Genomic DNA, 11,067 nt, shown 5'->3' with positions numbered 1-11,067 from the left:
AAATCGAGCTTGGATGGAGAAGTTGGATACCTATTTCCATCTTAATCGGATGACAGAGGTGGAAGCCATCAAAACAACTACCTTTCACTTTGAGGGAGAGGCATATGATTTGTGGTTTCATGGCTTGGCCACACTAGGAATTTACACATAGAGTGGTGGAGTGTTTTGATAGGAGGGACCCAAAGGCTCATTTCAGAGAGATGACCCAGCTTAGGTAGACTGGCCATCCAAAGTAGTATATATCATAGTTTTTTAGGGTCTCAGTCATGGTACCAGATTGTTTTGATGCTAGGAGGGTGTACACATTTGTAGAGGGCTTTCTTGAGCCATTGTGTGTATTGGTGAAATCTTGCAGTCCCACTACTTTGTAGGAGGCTGTGACTTGTGCCAAGGATTTGCAGGGGTCAATCCCCAAGAATCGAGCACCCATACCATCATGGGCTTCCTAATCACAAAAGGGGCATGACTTGAGGCCCCTACCATAGTGAGCATCCTATTAGTTAGACGAGGAGACCATGAGAGAGCTCCAGAGGAGGAAGATATGCTTCACTTGTCAGGAGCCTTGGGAACTAGGCCATAGATGCACAATGGGGAAGACCCACTAGATTTAGGCCTCCCCTTATAGAAACTGGGAGAATGACATGGAGTTGGAGATAGGCTGAGGTGACAACGAAACTCATTCAGAGAGGGGACCACCACCACCACCAACACCACCTATGGGAGTACCTTTCGCACAATCTGGGGGAGTCCTAGCTTCTTTGTATGGGGTTCCCAAATTTTTTACCCTGAGGATCAGAGGTAGAGTGCAAGGCAAATGTGTCTTAGTTTTGGTAGATTGTGGGGCCACCCATAAGTTTATTGAAGCACATATGGTTCAAAGGCAGGGTATCACTACAGAGGAGTTCAAGGGGTTTTCAGTTTTGGTGTCAGGGGATAGGACTATGTAGTGTACTCGATATATTCCCACTTTGATAGTGACCATATGGATCTACTCGATGATAGATCAAATTTTTTTGTGGATGTGTCGAACACCAACATGGTGAAGGGTGTCCAATGGCTCTACTCCCTTAGGAAGGTCATTACGGATTGGAGGAAGTTGGAGATGGAGTTCATTGGGCCAGATGGAAAGCTGGTCGTTCTTCATGGTATGCATTCATATCCTCCAAAGATAATTTCAACACACAGGATGGAGGTTGACTTGAGTGTAGAAAATCTGTGATAGGTTAACCCGATAATGCAATATCAATCAAAGTAGAATATTATAACCTAATTCTACTATCAATTTGCGGAAGCTTAAAGATCGATCTGAACAATATAACCAGAAGAAGAAGAATCAATGGCACAATACACATGAGAATACTTTGGGGAAAGCCTTAGATAAAATCCCCACACTATTGTATTATCATATATGGTGGAAATACATAGGAATTATACAAAGCTTAGCTCTCATAGCTATCTATCTCTCAGTACAATCCTCACAAATGCTCACAGGCAATCTTGGCTTCTCTCTAGCCTTCCTCTCTACCCTCCAAGCTCCTATTTCCTTACACTATTCCTTGTGGATGATTAGCTTATTACCAAGTGGAAAACCACCTTCAAAACTGCACAATCCTCAAGGATGAATCCTTGACTGCATGCATGAGTTTTCTCCATGAGAAAACACATGCAATTGATAGTACATTGTCCTTGAACATTAATCTCAACTGGGTCTTTCTCAGAATAGAAATGCATGAGTTTCTGATGAGGGAATCTTCAGTGAACTGGAGTAGCACTAGTTGAGTGCATTAATGCATCAACTGACTATTAACTCACTATTAGTTCCTCAAACAGTTTGGAACTAATTTAACTGGAATTAACTTAGTAAACTGAGTTTACTAATTACAACTCAAATATAACTCAATCTTATCTCCTTAATTTAAGGGATAACTCTTGCATGACTTCAAAAAGACTTCTAACTTGAATTTCTCCAACCAATTAATTTAAAATAAATTAATTAATTATTTCCAAGTAGTTGTTAAGACTAAATTTGATTTTAATTTAGAATTTAATTCAAGGACAAATTAAATTGGAATATTATTGTTTCCATATTCCAACACTCCCTCTCAACAAGAAAGGGATTATCTGTCACCCCGATCTTGTCTCTATGGAATTCAAATTTACACTTTGACGATGCCTTTGTCAAAATGTCAGCATATTGATCCTCTGTCGAAATATACTGCAACAACATGATCCTCCTCGCTACACAGTCTCTGAGATGATGATATCGGATGTCGATTTTCTTGGACCTATCATGAAATACTATATTCTCAGAGTGTTTGATACAACTCTGATTATCACAATAGATCATAGTTGGATCCGTCCTCTGATCAAACAAACCAACTAGGATTTTCCGCATCGAGATGGCCTCACATGCTTCCTGACTTGCAGCCATGTATTCTGCCTCTGCCGAGTTGAGTGCAACCGACCTCTATTTCCTATTGTACCAAGAAACTTCCGCTAACCCAAGGTTGAAAATCCCTCATGATGTGCTCTTCTGATCTGATGGACTCCCTGCCCAATCTGCATCAGTGAAGCCCTGTAGCTTCACTCCCTCTATCCGTATCTACCATAATCCATATTGAGGTATCTCAATACATTCTTTTCCACCTTCCAAAACATCTTGGTAGGTTGAACCATCGCTTGACTCAGTTGGTTCACTGCATAGCAGAAATCTGGTCATGTGTTCATTAAGTACATCAGTGAACCAACAAGTTTCTTGTACACAGTAGCCTCTACCACTTCTCTTGAAGTAGCAACCTCCTTCCTCCAGTTACCTACTAGAGGAGTCTGCATGGGCTTGCACTTCTCCATGTGGAATCTCCTAAGTATCTCATTGGCATACTTTCTCTGCGACATAAACAACTCCCCGTCCTTCTGCCACACTTCATGCCAAGGAAGTAATGCATGAGACCCATGTCTTTCATCTCGAATTCTCTTGCAAGGTCCTCCTTGCAACACATAATCAACTGATCATCACTAGTCAATATGAGATCATCAACATAAAGTACGATGATCAACAGCTTACCTTTCACCACGATGTGGTACAGGTTCACATCTGCTTCACTCTTTTTGAAGCCCAACCGGTGAAGTAGTTGTCTATCCTGGTGTACCAAGCACGAGGTGCTTGCTTCAGCCCGTACAATGCTCTCTTGAGTCGGCACACATGCGACTCACGATCGAAGGTCTCAAAACCTTCTGGTTGCTCTATGTACACCTCTTCCTCAATCTGGCCATTAAGGAATGTAGTCTTCACATCCATCTAATGGATCTTCCAACCCATATGTGCTGATAGTGCCAACATGAATATGATAGATGAGTACCTTGCGACAGGAGAAAAAGTCTCATCATAGTCAATCCCCTCGACCTGTGAAAATCCAGGGGCAATAAATCTTGCCTTATGCTTCTCCACACTACCATCAGTAGTTTTCTTTACCTTGTAAATCCAATGGAAACTCACAACTGACTTGTTCTCTGGTCTCGAAACCACATCCCAAACACTGTTACGAATTATGGAGTCATACTCCTCCACCATAGCATCAACCCAAATTTGCTGTTGCACTGCTTCCTCAAAGGAAGATGTCTCGGTCTTAACACATTCCCCAGCAAGGGCCATGTATCTAGTGTACCTCTTAGGTGACCTCCTATGTCTGCATTGAGAAGATGGTGCTCCCACATTCTCTCTTGCATCCTCCAACAATATGTCAGCTTCTCTTGTGCGCTTCCACCCATCTTTGGAATACTCTACTTGAGTGGATGTCTACACTCCTGGAACCTCTGCATGCGGCTGCTCCGCATCAATCTAAGGCTCCTCCTCCTTAGGAACCAATCGTTCCTCCACAGCCTATAGTTGGAGCTCCCTCTCAAGGGAAACTCACATGGCCTTCTGCTCATCAAACTTGAGATCTCTGCGAACCACTATCCTCCGACTGGTAGGCAAGTACACCCGATAGTTTTGAGGTGTATCAGTGTACCCCACAAATATCCCCAACTCCGTTGTCGAATCAAGCTTCTTTTGTGCATCCTTTGTCACATGGCAATATACCGATCAGCCAAAGTTCTTAAAGTGACCCACATCTAGTCTCTTACCAGAGAAAACTTCCTTTGGTGTCATCATCCTAAGTATGCGATGCGGGCTTCTATTCTGCAAATAGACCACTGTGTTACATGCCTCAGCCCACAAGTGAAGTGGTAGGCCTTGGCCATGCAACATTTCCCGTGCTGCCCCTACAATAGTTTTGTTCTTCCTCTCGGCCACCCCATTAAGCTATGGGTTATAAGGTGTTGTCAACTCTTATTTAATTCCTTCCACTGCATAGAATTTCTTAAACTCTTGAGAGACATATTCTCCACCGTTGACGCTTCTCAAGGCCTTCATATTTTTCCTTGACTCTTTCTCGAGCAAAGATTTGAACTCACAAAACTTTGTGAAAGTTTGGTCCTTCTTCTGCATGAAATAAATCCAGCATTTACGAGAATAGTCATCAATGAAAATCACATAATACCTTTGCTTCGATGTGGATGCCGTCAAGAATGGTCCACACAAATTAGTATGAACTCGCTCTAAGATAGCCTCTGCTCAACTGTCTCGATCATGAAAGCAAGACTTGGTGTACTTTCCCAAGGTACAACCTTTGCATGTGTCAACTTGCTCAAGTTTACCTTTGGGAAGTCTTGTAGATATCCACTGCATTATCTTCAAAGCCCCATGATGCAAATAGCCCAACCGCCTGTGCCACAACTCGCCAATGTCTTGGCTTTGCACCAATTTTTCTTTTGTACTCAATGCTACACAATCATCTACATGTAGTTTATAGAGATTCTTCACCCGAATCCCTATCCTCTTGGTCTCACCCGTGGCTATGTGTCTTAGGAACAGATTTCCTTTACTGAAGACAACATCGTATCCTTTGTCCTCCAACATCGTGACCGATACCAAGTTCTTCTTCAGTCCAGGCACATACATCACATCTATCAAGGTGAGAGGAGCTCCATGCTCCCTCTGAAAAGCAACCGTGCCCACTCCTGAAACACTATACCTTCCATCGTCACCCATCTATATGCGCATCTTGAGGTCTTTCTCCTCCAAGGCACTGAATAAATTTTTATCACCGATCATGTGGAATGAGGCTCCACTATCAAGATACCAGACACAACCCATCATCGATGACACCATGCATGCAATGAGGGTAAAGTCCATTTCGAACTGAGAGGCTAATGCCTCACCTTCCGATCCTTCCGAGGATCCCTTCTTGGACTTCTTCGATGGGCAATTAGTTGCATAATGTCCCATCTTGTGACAATTAAAGCATCTTACTTTAGACATGTCACCCTTCTTCCATCCATGAGAAGAATTATGATTTGAAATGGGAAGCCTTCCCCTTCCCTTTCTTTGCCTTACTTGCTAAGGCCTGACTTTCTTCATCATCATTCTTGGATGAAGAACCATCTCGTGTGCTCCTCCTGATCTCCTCCTGCATAAGATCCAGCCATAGTCGTTCCCAATCTGACAGTTTCTCCCTTCCATTCACAGAGTCCTAGTAGCTATTCCAACTCTTTGGAAGGCCAAGGAGAGCGAGGCTCACCATATCATCATCGGCAGTAGTTATTCCCACACTACCAAGCTCATCTCTGCAGGTGGTGTGCTTGTTCATATATGTGGAAATAGTATCGCCCTTCTCCATCTTGATTCTTCGAAGCTTATCCTCGAGCACCAATTTCCTCTGGTCACTACTGTTCTGGTAGAGGTCCTTCAATGTCTTCCACATTGAAAATGGAGTATCCTTCCCATGGAGACTCGAGACAATATGGTCTCGAACTCCCTCAAGGATGATCCATCTCGCCTTCGCCACACACTTATTCCAGTCAGCCAACTCTTCTGCATTAGTTGAAGCTGGCTTTAGGATTTCTTGATCAATGAATTCCTTCAAGCCATTGTCTTCTAATATAGCCTCCATTCTATCTTTCCATGCTATGTAATTCGAGCTACCTTCCAAGGCATACTCAAGTCTCAAGCCATAGAATGCCATTGGCCAACCTTGAAGTATGATATGAATTCGATTTGCACCTACAAAACCGAACTTCAAACTTCAAATTCTCTTCTCAGTATATTGTTCACAGCTCTGATACCCTGTAGAAAATTTGTGATAGGTTAACTCGATAATGCAATATCAATCAAAGAAGAATACTATAACCTACTTCTATTATCAATTTGCGGAAGCTTAAAGATTGAGTTGAACAGTATAACTAGAAGAAGAAGAATCAATGGCACAATACACATGAAAATACTTTGGGGAAAGCCTCAGATAAAAACCCCACACTATTGTATTATCATATATGGTGGAAATACATAGGAATTATACAAATCCTTAGCTCTCACAACTAGCCAGCTCTCAGTGCAATCCTCATAGATGCTCACAGGAAATCTTGGCTTCTCTCTAGCCTTCCTCTCTGCCCTCCAAGCTCCTATTTCCTTGCGCTATTCCTTGTGGATGATTAGCCTATTACCAAGTGGAAAACCAGCCTTCAAAACTGTGCAATCCTCAAGGATGAATCCTTGACTGCATGCATGAGTTTTCTCCATGAGAAAACACATGCAACTAATAGTACATTGTCCTTGAACATTAATCTCAACTGGGTCTTTCTCAAAATAGACATGCATGAGTTTCCGATGAGGGAATATTCAGTTAACTGGAGTAGCACTAGTTGAGTGCATTAATGCATCAACTGACTGTTAACTCACTATTATTTCCTCAAACAGTTTGGAACTTTTTTAACTGGACTTTACTCAGTAAACTGAGTTAACTAATTACAACTCAAATATAACTCAATCTTATCTCCTTAAGTTAAGGGATAACTCTTGCATGACTTTAGAAAGACATCTAACTTGAATTTATCCAACTAATTAATTTAAAATAAATTAATTAATTATTTCCAAGTAGTTGTTAAGACTAAATTCGATTTTAATTCACAATTTAATTCAAGGACAAATTAAATTGGAATATTCTTGTTTCCATATTTCAACATTGAGACATGGGGACATAGCATGGGCGGTCGATTTGAGGATTTCAGAGGTTGGGGGATAGACCAAGCCACCACACCCCAAAATACAGGCCATCTTGGACAGGCACTTGGTAGTGTTTAGGTGTTCGCATTATGATACATGTGTTGTACTTGATGGCAACCCACTTATAGCAGAACAACTCACTTGTATATGGTAACTAGATGAATCTATGTAACTAGATAAATCTACAGGAGAGATATCAAATGTGACAGAATGCATGGCAGTGGCATTTATAGATATGAGAAAATGCAGGGCAGCTCAAAGGAATCAATTCAGAAGTAATGTACAAAGGCAAATCACATTATAACAGGTCTATTCAGAGGGAACAAAGTAATGATACAAAAGAATAGGATGAAGGAACAAAGGACTACAGATCAGAATCAAGAAGTTGAATAAAAAGGACATTTTTAGGTATGTTAAGTTGTATATGCAGGTTCACTGTAGAAAAAGCGCGTATACACGCGGGTTAACAGAACAAAAGGAGCGTATACGTATACACGCACTTTCACAGGAGGAAAGGCATGTACATGTTTAAAAACCAAGGTATTTTGTCCGAGGTATTGACCCTAGGTATTTGGTCCAAGGTATTGGTCCTAAGTGGTTTTCGTCCAAGGTATTGAGAAAGGCCTAAAAATATATAAGGAGGAAAAGATCATTAGGCCAGGGGTGCAAGTATTGAATATCTTATGAAGTGTCAGATCATATATGCAGGTTATGAGCTTCTAATGCTTTGCTTGATCTGATTTAAGGATGCACCTATGTGGTTGATGATGGTTGATGGATTGGGATCATAAAGCCTGAAATGAATTATCATTATGTGATTTGATCTTGATTTGAATACTGATGCATGTTTTATTTTGTAAATGGTATGATCTGAGTATGACTCAAGTCTGGAATGTTTGCGAAGTTTCAAGTTAGTATTTGCAGATGTGTACGTCATTTTGCTTTGGTAAAAGCGCGTATACACGCTCGTTCGACACATCGAAGTAGCGTATACATTATTAACTATGATGTTTGAAGTTGCAGTTGGTTCTAGTTGTTGATGCAGAATTATGGGTTATGCTTTATGTTCTGGTGACTGCATTCTGGTGATAGTATTCTGAATGTTCAGATTAATTGATTGTGATCTACTTCAGTGATGATGGATGAGATCTAATGATGGATCAGGATCATAATGACTTATCATTATGTGATCTGATAATGTATGGGCTAGATATAATTGCTAATGCATGTTTTATCCTTTATATGTGATGATCTGGGTATGTCTGAAGTTATAAGTAAGTATTTGCAGATCTATATGCTGGTTTTCCTTGGTGAAGTTGTGTATACACGCTGGTTCGGCTCTTCCAAGTAGCATATGAAAAAGAAAAGCTTGATGTTCAAGGATGATTGATCTATCATATCAGTACTACTATTTTACTGTTGTTTGTCAATGATGTCTTCTTAGATATGAAAGTAGAACTGAATGTATAAGGAAATTGAGTCTGATTGGTTGATTGATTGAGAAGGAAGGGTGATTCTTGTTGTTATCCGTTTAGAACTCTATAATATGACAGTAGATCTTCAGAATGTCACTAATTGATACAATTTGTGGTTCAGAAGCTTTATGATTAGTATCTTTAGAGTTATACGCAGGTTGGGCTAAAGGAAGTAGCGTATACACATAGTTTGGGTTCAGCCAAGTAGCCTATACACTCTGATGCATGGTTTTGAGGTTACAGCTAGTTCTAAATGATGATGTAGTGTTCTGGGTTCAAATCTGTGTACTAATTACAGTGATCTATCTGTTCCAATTGATTGGTTGAAGTTGATTAAGTATGAATGAATGGTTGATTCAGTTGTGTTAGAGGTTCAGAGGTTGTCAGTGATTGATTGAGTTTGGTTGATTCAGAGAGTGATGATTGAGTTTCAGTGATTGGTTGATGCAGATGTATTTGATGGTTGTATTGCTATGGTGATTGATTCTAAGATTCAATGTCGTTGATGGGTCTAGTATGAAAATTGGATGAAACGAGGCCTTCATGTGTATTGTTGTGTACCAGGAGCATCCAGTCTGAAAATTTATGAAATGTGGTCCCTGGAGGAAGAAAGAAGGTCATAGCCTTCTGTAGGTCGGCACCTACGTACTAGTAAACATATCGGCTAGTACAAGAGCTAGGGGGTTGTAGATCCCTTCTAGTAGAAGCTGGAGAACGAGAGAAGGTTGTAACCTTCTGCAGGTAGAAGCCTGCATACTGGTATGAGTCTGCACCAGTACAAGATTGTAAACAGATTTTCTTATTATTAAAAGAAGAAGGAGACGACAGCAGCAGGTGGTTTTCACCCACATTGGGTTTCCACCTTAAATCTTGGTGTTCATGTGTGTTGCTTATGTGTGATGGTTCAATCTGTTATTAACTGCACATGGTTACTGTTTAATGTTTAATAAAGTACTGATGCAAAGATTAAAGATCAACATATGATGAATCAACTGAATCATAAGTTCACTAGGTATACGTTGGTTGCCTTAAGAGCAATTGCGTGCACATGCGAGTTCCCTTCACTGAAGTAGCATATATAAATCTGATTATGGAAATGAAAAAGTTATTGATTTTCTAATACTGATTCACCCCCCCTCTCAGTATTATTTCCAACATTAGGGATATACCACTAGGTCATCCCCTTGACAAAAGATTTGAGCACACGATTGAGATATATCTACGGGTATAGGTAATTATTACCACTCCTTATAGGCATCCCAAGGGCTACAAGGATGAGATTGAGCGTGCCATTAAGGAGTTGATGGAACTTGAGCACGTTAGGCCGATCTCTAGTCCCTTCTCCTCATTAATTGTTTTGGTGAAGAAGAAGGATGGGACATTACACATGTGCATAGATTATCAAGCCCTCAACAAGAAGACCCTAAAGAACCACTACCCCATTCCACGCATTAATGAATTGATGGATGAGATTATAGGATCCAAGTACTTCTCTAAGATAGGTTTGCATTTGGGGTACCAAAAAATCAGAGTGAGGGATCAGGACATCCCTAATATGGCCTTCAGATGCCACTATGGGAATTTTGAGTTCTTGGTTATGCCCTTCAGGCTAACCAACACACTTTCCACCTTATAGTCATGCATGAACCATGTGTTTCATGTGAAGTTATAGAATTTTGTGTTGTTATTCTTTGATGACATCCTGATTTACAACAGGAACTGGAAGGAGCACCTACAACACTTGGAGGTGGTGTTAAACATTTTATAGGAGCAATAGTTCTACACCAAACTGTCCAAGTGAAATTTCAGGTTGATAGAGATGCTCTATTTTGGACATATTATTGGGGAGGATGGAGTAAGGATGCATGAGGAGAAGATCATGGCCATCCAAGATTGGCGAATGCCACAGAATGTGACTATGTTAAGGGGCTTTATGGGAATATGCACCTATTACATGAAGTTTGTGAAGGGATTCTCACAGTTGACAGCTCCCCTCACAGATCTAACCAAGAAGGGGGCATTCACATGGACAGATAGAGCACAGTTAACACTCGATTGCCTCAAGGAGGTGATGAGAAGTTGTCCAGTTTTAGAACTCCCATATTTCACTCATCCTTTCACCTTGGAGTGTGATGCATCAAGTGAGGAAGTCGGCACAATATTATCACAGGATGGTCACCCCATCACTTTTGAGAGTTAAAATCTCCTTCCACATGAGAGGTCGTATTATATTTACGAGAAGGAGATGTTGGCTATTATGCATGCATTGAAAAAATTTCAGCAGTATCTAGTCCGAAACATATTACGGGTGAAGACTGGTCACAATAGTCTTCTCCATTTTATGGGGCAACAGGGCTTCAATTACAGGCAGCAGAGGTGGGTCAACAAGTTCCAAGCCTACAATTTTGATATTGAGTATGTCAAGTGAAAATGCAATGTGGTAGTAGATGAATTATACAGGAGGCCCGCAACACTTTAACTCATGAGAAT

Source organism: Pinus tabuliformis, chromosome 3_2 (genome assembly GCF_031772625.1).
Source record: "Pinus tabuliformis cultivar Carrire ecotype Pingquan chromosome 3_2, CPIR1, whole genome shotgun sequence".
Lineage (NCBI taxonomy): Eukaryota > Viridiplantae > Streptophyta > Pinopsida > Pinales > Pinaceae > Pinus > Pinus tabuliformis.
The sequence above is the reverse complement of the archived record's forward strand: the minus strand, read 5'-3'. Positions refer to the sequence as shown.